Here is a 7,460-nt window from a genome sequence, read left to right as displayed (position 1 = left end):
CCCTGGACATTGCTACAAGATAGCATTCGGCTACACTCGAATAACTTGTTCTGCAGAAAAGAAAAAAACAAAGATTTGTGGCTCATCTCTTCCACAGGTTGGAGCCTGGGGCTGGGAGAGCCTCTGCCCTCCGGCTCCGCCTAAACTTTCCTTCTCGGCTAGACAGATAGATTCAAAGTTCAACACTGACCTGCCTTTCTCCCTTTTCTCTCCCCCTACATTTATGGGAGCTTTCCCTCTCTTCACCATCTGCATTTGGCTCTCCCCTCTTACAATCCCCACGTCTGGGACTACAGCTGGAGGAGATGGCTGCTGCTCTCCTCCCTCTGGCCCTGGCTGTAAGCCTGTAACTTCAAGGCAAGCAGTAACTTAGTAACTAATAAATAACGAGTTTAAGACTAAAGTAAACAGTGCCCTTCGCTATAATTAGCTAGCTCAGACAAGCTGCTGGTGCTGAATGGCTGACACCCTCCGGCATTACCCAGCCCAGCCCAGCCCAGCCCAGCCTAGCTCGCCCACAAAATCCCTTCACCAGAACACTCCTGTTTGGCTTCAGGCGAAGTAAGAGGGGGAAAAGAATCTAGTCACTTACTACAGGAACAAAGTAAGGGGTTGGGGGGGGGGGGGACCGTGAACAGGAAACTCCCATTTTCGCTGTAATTGAGGAGGAGTGGATTCTTAAAATGCCATTTTCAATGGGGCCTGAGATCCCCATACTTCCTTTCTTATTCCCACAAAACAAGATGTCCTAGATAGGATCTAAATGAAGAAATGAGATGTTTAATAAATCAAGGAGCTGTCCCTCCTCTCAACTCTCCCTTCTAATCAGTTTAAGAATGGTCTCTGGATAGCTGAGAGAGGAAGAAAAGGGGATGTAAAAATCCCCTTTGTATGTATGATGTAAAATTGTCATTTTACAGACAAGGAAACTGAGGCACAGAGAGGCTGTATATGTAAGTATAAGAGGTGAGATTTGAATTTAGGGCTTTGTGACTACAAGTGCTATTAAATAGCTAAGATGACTCTATGGCAACTTTTTACAATGGTGATTAAAGCCTGCCATCCCAAGTCCCTGAGAGGATGGCTATTTGTCACACCATTTTCTTACCCAGTCCAAACTTACCACCATGATTGTTAGTTCTAAAATGGCACCAATAACCCAGTGGAGATGCTTATGATGCCTTTCAGAAAGCTCAAAGTTCATTTCAGACTAAAAAGGACTAGAAATGAGTCCTATCACATATTCTCCTGGTGAGACAGTCTTTCCACTTTGCCTCTAGTGATACTAGTTACTTGATAACAGCAAATACTGGTTATTTGATAGAGGAAAAAGCCATGGACTTGAATTCAGAAAGACCTGGGACCTAGACATTTGACCCCAGAAAAGTTATTTCATTTAACCTTTGTGTGCTGACTCAATTTCCTTATCTATAGAATGAGAGGGTTGAATTTGAGAACTTCTAATGTTTCTTTCAGAACTAAATCTATTGGCCTAGGATTGTTTTTATAACACAATTCATGAGTTCTTAACCAGGCCTGGGAGTAGATTTCAAGGGTCTGAATGTATCTTTTAAAAATAATTTGATAACTGCATTTCAAAATAGTTATTTTGCTTTGTAATCCTATGTATTATTTTTAATGCATAAAAACCTTCTGAGAAAGGGTCTATGGTTTTCACAGAATTCGAATGAATCGATAACACACACACAAAAAGATTATGGACCCCTAGGCTATATATGGAAACACCAGTAAATAGGCCTGCGGTAGTGGTATGCTGGAGCTTGCTGGGACAAGCTTTCAAGAGCCCATTGTTAAAATTTCAGTGTAAGGAGGTACACTTCAGAAATCAGGACATGCTAAAAATCAAGGTTTATTTTTTGTTTTTGTTGATTACTTAGCCTTAAGAAAGTGATGGAGAAAATGTTAATAATTCAGGGTAAATTTAAAAGTGTGATTTGGTACAAATTAGCAAAAAAGATGCATTTCAAAGGGCAAGAGCTCTGTTCTTCATCTGTTTTCCCAAGTTATCAAAGCCATTTTTTCAAAGTTTGATTTCTCAAGGATTACTTATTGGCTTCATGATTTTATTTATTATGTTTATCACAATACTAGGAACTTAACCGTTTGCATTCTTAATATTGTCTTTCCAAATATGTTGAACATTCAATCATTAAGCAAATACTTCTTACCTATAAAACATGTGGGAAATATTGATATACAGTTAGTTCCTAGTCTCATGGAGCTTATACTCTGATCAGGGGAGATTAAGCATGTACATAAAGTGATACAATACAAGTGATAGTGTAAAAATTCAGTTAAAGAAGTATTAAGTGATTGGTAGTTCAAAGGAGGAAATAGCATTTGATATGGATCTTTAAGGATTGGTGGGAATTTGGTGAAGTGAGCATCCTTCCAAGTAAATGGTATCCTTGGTTATTGTTGTTATTCAATCATTTCAGGAGTAGCCAACTCTTGATGACCCCATTTGGGCTTTTTTTTGACAAAGACACTGCAGTCATTTGCCATTTCCTTCTCCAGCTCATTTTACAGATGAGAAACCTGAGGCAAGTAGGATTAATCGACTTGCCCCAGCTTTTACAGCTAGTAAATGTCTGAGGCTAAATTTGAACTCAGGAATATGAGTCTACCTGATTCCAGGCCCAACAGTCTATCTAGACCAAATGAAGTAAAGATTTTAAAAAATAAGAGGAATATTCAAGGACCAGAAAGTAATAATATAGCTTAGGAGGAGTATAAACTATAGTGTGGAATTTGGTCAACAAAGCTGGAAAAGTTCATTGCAAACAAATCATGGAAGGCTTTGAATCCAGATGAAGGAATTTGTGTCTCTATTGTTTCTCTGAGTATCACGTTCCCAGGGATATTGGAAGTTGAATGATAGGGGACTATGTGGGACTGATGTACTTTCCAGGGAAAGTTTAGTTTTCTACAGAGCACTTCAAATGGGTAAGTACTAGGGGATATGAATAATAACCATCATTATTGCTAAAGTATCTTGGTTATACATTAAAGGTAACTTATAAGCCATAAATGAATATAATGATTTTAGGAAGCAGGAACACCAAACAAGGAGACATGCTCAGTCTGACAATCATGCACCATTTTCAACAATACCAAACCATACAAAGAGGATGGAAGAATAATTTTCTTCCAATTACTTTCACAATGCTTGAGGCTCAGGCCTAAAGGGGTCCATATGAATTGTTCAAGAACTGTCTTGGACTGTAGCTGAAAGGAGATCTTTGGGAGTCCCTTGGTTCCTCCAATAACTCCTTTTAATTGCAAACCCTGAGGGGAAAAACCAGATCATCTACATTTGGAGAGCTCCAAGGAAAAATAATAAATAACAATAATTGTAGGTTGGGATGCAGTTGGAGAATATGAGCAACTAGTTTAGTGAGAAATGTCTAATCCTCCTGGGAAAGTGCCAGAGTAAGTTGATCATTCATCTTTCAGAGATAAGAGCCTGAAAATGTATTTCCCCCTAAGGAGTTACACAGTTTTTGCCTTCATGTTCCTTGGTTCTCTTCAGTTTGAAAAGGGATGCATTGGATACTACTTGGAATTGTCCATAAAGATGTTGAACAAACCTAAAAGGAGAACTCATCACATTAGCTTAGTTCAGGTGATCATATCTTTGCCCTTCACTTTCAGAGTCAATAGGGTAATAGTTGCAGAACACTCTATTGCCATGATGGTTATCATGAATACAACTGATACAGAGGCATACTCTTCTACATAAGGCACATGCAGACATGGTCCTTTGGATTGTAGCTATAATAACTGTTTTTTACTTCATTCTTTTAGACTCTAAGTCAATTCCAAGTCTATTCAAAAAGAATCCTCTCCTAGTAATTCAGGTAAATCTCCCAACTGATTCACAAAGCCTAATTTAAGGTCAACACAAGGAAAGACATTTGAGAAAATAGGACTAAGCTTACCAGTTTAATACCAAAGTTTATACCTTTAGTAAAAGCCAGAAGGGGCAGCTAGGTGGTGCAGTGGATGGAGCACCAGCCCTGAATTCAGGAGGACCCGAATTCAAATGTGGTCTCAGACACTTAACACTTCCTAGCTGTGTGACCCTGGGCAAGACACTTAGCCCCAGGCCCAGAAAAAAATAAAATAAAATAAAAATAAAAGAGATTTTTAAGTTAGTAAAAGCCAGATATAGAAAATATGGGCGGAAACTTTTTGCTTTGTTTTCTGTTCTCATTTTTCAGAGAAAAGAAGAGGAAAATAATCACAAGTAGAGATGGGTATGGTAGAATTAATTGAGATAGGTGGCAATAGAGTGAAAATACATTAAGAATTATAATACCCTTTCTGCTAGCAGCCTTTTTGTCTTCTTGTTGCTTTAAAGTAAGAATTCATGGATTCTTTTAGGGAATCTGCTAAAGCCTATGAACACCTTCTCAGAATAATATTTTAAAATACATAAATAAAATACATAGGATTACAAAAGAAACAATCCTATTGAAGTACCATTATCAAAATACTTTTTTAAAAATCCATGGAACCCAGATCCAGAAGTCCTGCTTTAAAAGTCCCTGCATACAGACAAGTCATTTTGGTCAAGAGAATCTCTGAAGCAGGAAGGGTTTGCCTGTTTTCTCAGCTTCTCTTTTTTTGGCTGGAAGTACTAAAGAAAAGTGAAAAAAAAAAGGCAAAGAGGGGATAAAAAGCTCAAAAAAGGACTGACCTGTGACAACATGGTACTATTTGAGGACATAATGACATAGAAATTAAACTGTTTAGAAGGGGAGAGAGGTGGAAAGAAGAGTTAAATGTTGAGTCACAAACTAATTTGCATTCTTCTAATTCAGAAAACAGGAACATCCACAGATATATGTTATACTCACCCAAAGTAAGTGACTGTATTTTTATAAATGGCAAGAAATATGTAAGTATCTCTTATCTTTATTTCAGGTGAAAAATCCCTTCCCATCCTGGGATTTACAATGGAATTTTCCTGGCACAGCGGAGGACTTGAACACACACAAGCATTTGATCTGAATCCCTTTAAAAGCCATGCCCTGAGTAAGCAAGAGATATCTGAACAAAACAGATAGAAATATTCTTAATACTCTGCTTCTGGGTGTTAGGTCAGCTCTTCTCTGCAGTTACATAGGATCAACTACTATTGTCATCTCCAACTGAAGGAGAAGCCAAATTTGTCTTGGTCAATAATGGAAATGATTACTATCACTAAACCTTCTGTGCTACATGGATTAAATGAATACAGACAGTATGTAAACCTGTTCTACCAGTGGAAAAGGAATCTGCATTGTGGCATGGAGCCATTCTTGACGTTTTTGTGCTTTTCTCTGACAACCTGGAGACATACCACTTCAACCTCTCTTTACACCCTCTCCCCCCAAAAAATATCTGGGATATCCTAGGTCTTTTCTTACCAAGACCTCTCAAGCTGATACATGAAGAGGTCATTCTGCTGTGGGCAAGCATGAGAGCTACTCAGGAAAGCCCAGTACCAAAATTAATGCCAACAAGCTACTTGGGCAAAGGAAACCATCTTTAGTCACTTCATTTTCTGAAGGATCATAATCTCTTTTAAAATTCCAGAATGAGCTTTATCACCTTAGCTCTATACACTATCATTCTCTTAATACAGACTAAATATATTAGCTTTTTTGGTCTCCAAATCTCATGGCTATGTCAGATTTACCTTGTAATCCACTAAAAGTAGCTGTTGACACAAAGGATAGAGAACTGAGACTAGAAACTGGAAGACTTGAGTTCAAATCTAGTCCTTGACACTTACTAGCTTTGTGATCCTACCTCACTTAACCTGTTTGTCCCAGCTTCCTCAGATGTAAAATGGGGCTAATTAAAGCACTGACCTCCCAAGGTTATTGTGACATTCAAATGAGGTAATTAATATTTGGAAAAATATTTAATTCATGGTATTGTATTACATTGCACATAGTAGGAGCTATATAAATGCTTATTTCTTTTCTTCTCCTTCACCAAAGGTAAAATCATAGACATGGCATACTATGTTGGAAAGAACACTGGACTTAGAGCCAGGCAGCGGGGATAATTGAACCAGGTTTAAATTTCATTTCTAATATTTACTAGCTGTGTAACCATGGGCAAATCACTCTATCTCCTTGGGACTCAGTTTCTCATGAATAAAATAGGTGTAACCTAGGAAGTATGCTTGGATTTTCCTTATCTAGTAGAGTTTGTGTAGATATTACCTACTTGGTTCAGATTCAACATGGAATTTTGAGAGCCTAGTCATGATGACTCAGGGATTGATACTATGTGACAGGGAAATCTTCTAATTGGCTGTGGGACTGGAAAAATTAGCATCACAGTAGTCAGTGAGCCATAATTCAATATACATATGATAGGTGTGACCTACTAATCTGTTAATCTCTTCCTTGGTGGTTTTCAGTAAATATAACTGTTTGGATTACTATTACAATTTGATTACAATTTATAAATAGGAGGAAGGTAAGCTATTCTAGCTCCCATCTGGCTATCATGTGTTCATGAGCACATGAGTCCATGATATCTGTTTCTTTTGTGTTTATTCTTGTCTGAATGAGAATTATAAGCCTGAAGTGTCTATGAGTTTAGAAGATTCAGAAGTTCCAACAAAGATCCCACCAGCAATCAGAGGTGGAAGCAGTAGCCAATAGAATGATAAACATCCCTGTTTCTTCTCTTGTTCTCACTGTTTATACTAGAGGAATTGTACACCAGTGTCTCACTCAAACCAAACTCCCACTTCCTCAGTCTTCTAAAAAATCCAATATACATGCTGATGATTCCTCAAGTACATTTATTTCAACATAGGAATAAACCTCACAATTAACTATAAGTATTTCACTTTCTTAATTAAAATCATCTACATCCCTCTATTTGACCATGACCTTTTATCACCCCATCTGCCTATTCTTTCACTCTAAAACCTCTTCTTGGTCTCCATTGAGACTTCTAATCCCACTATTCCCTCAGTAATTCCTCAGGCCATTCCCTTTGTTCTGTTTTCTACTCTATCTAATATTGAATCCTAAAAAGTTAGTTAATTCAATACTACACTATTCTCTACTCTCAATTCTCTTATTGCCTTGTACTATTGACATTTATTGGCTAATCTTAGGCCTGGATTGCTCCTATCATCATCCATCCTCAACTCTTATTCACAGGAAGTTGAAGGAAGATCATACAACCATAATAACAGGTTACATTATAAATTTGTATCATCCAACTTCAACTAGTCCTCCTTGCAGCAAGGCAATCTTTTTATTCCTCTCTTATTGATTCCCTGTCTCCCTACAAAGCTTTTCCAAGCCTTTTTTTCCCCCTTTCCTGAATCTGTCCCATATCTCTCTCTCTCTCTTTTTTTTTAATCTATTGATTTCATTTCTTGCCTTACAATGAAAACCGAGGTCATTTGACATAAACTC

General features: G+C 37.8%; 1 long non-coding RNA gene across 1 annotated transcript; it reads left to right on the top strand.

Annotated features, from left to right (window-relative positions):
• Positions 1-524: 524 nt before the first annotated feature.
• LOC141553629 (uncharacterized) lies at positions 525-5,302 on the top strand. The gene is made up of 2 exons (XR_012485555.1): positions 525-604; positions 4,951-5,302. It is a non-coding gene; the product is annotated as an uncharacterized LOC141553629 (long non-coding RNA).
• Positions 5,303-7,460: the final 2,158 nt, after the last annotated feature.

This window comes from Sminthopsis crassicaudata, chromosome 2, assembly GCF_048593235.1.
Source record: "Sminthopsis crassicaudata isolate SCR6 chromosome 2, ASM4859323v1, whole genome shotgun sequence".
NCBI lineage: Eukaryota > Metazoa > Chordata > Mammalia > Dasyuromorphia > Dasyuridae > Sminthopsis > Sminthopsis crassicaudata.
Note: the sequence above shows the minus strand (reverse complement) of the source record. Positions and strands in the feature narration are given on the sequence as shown.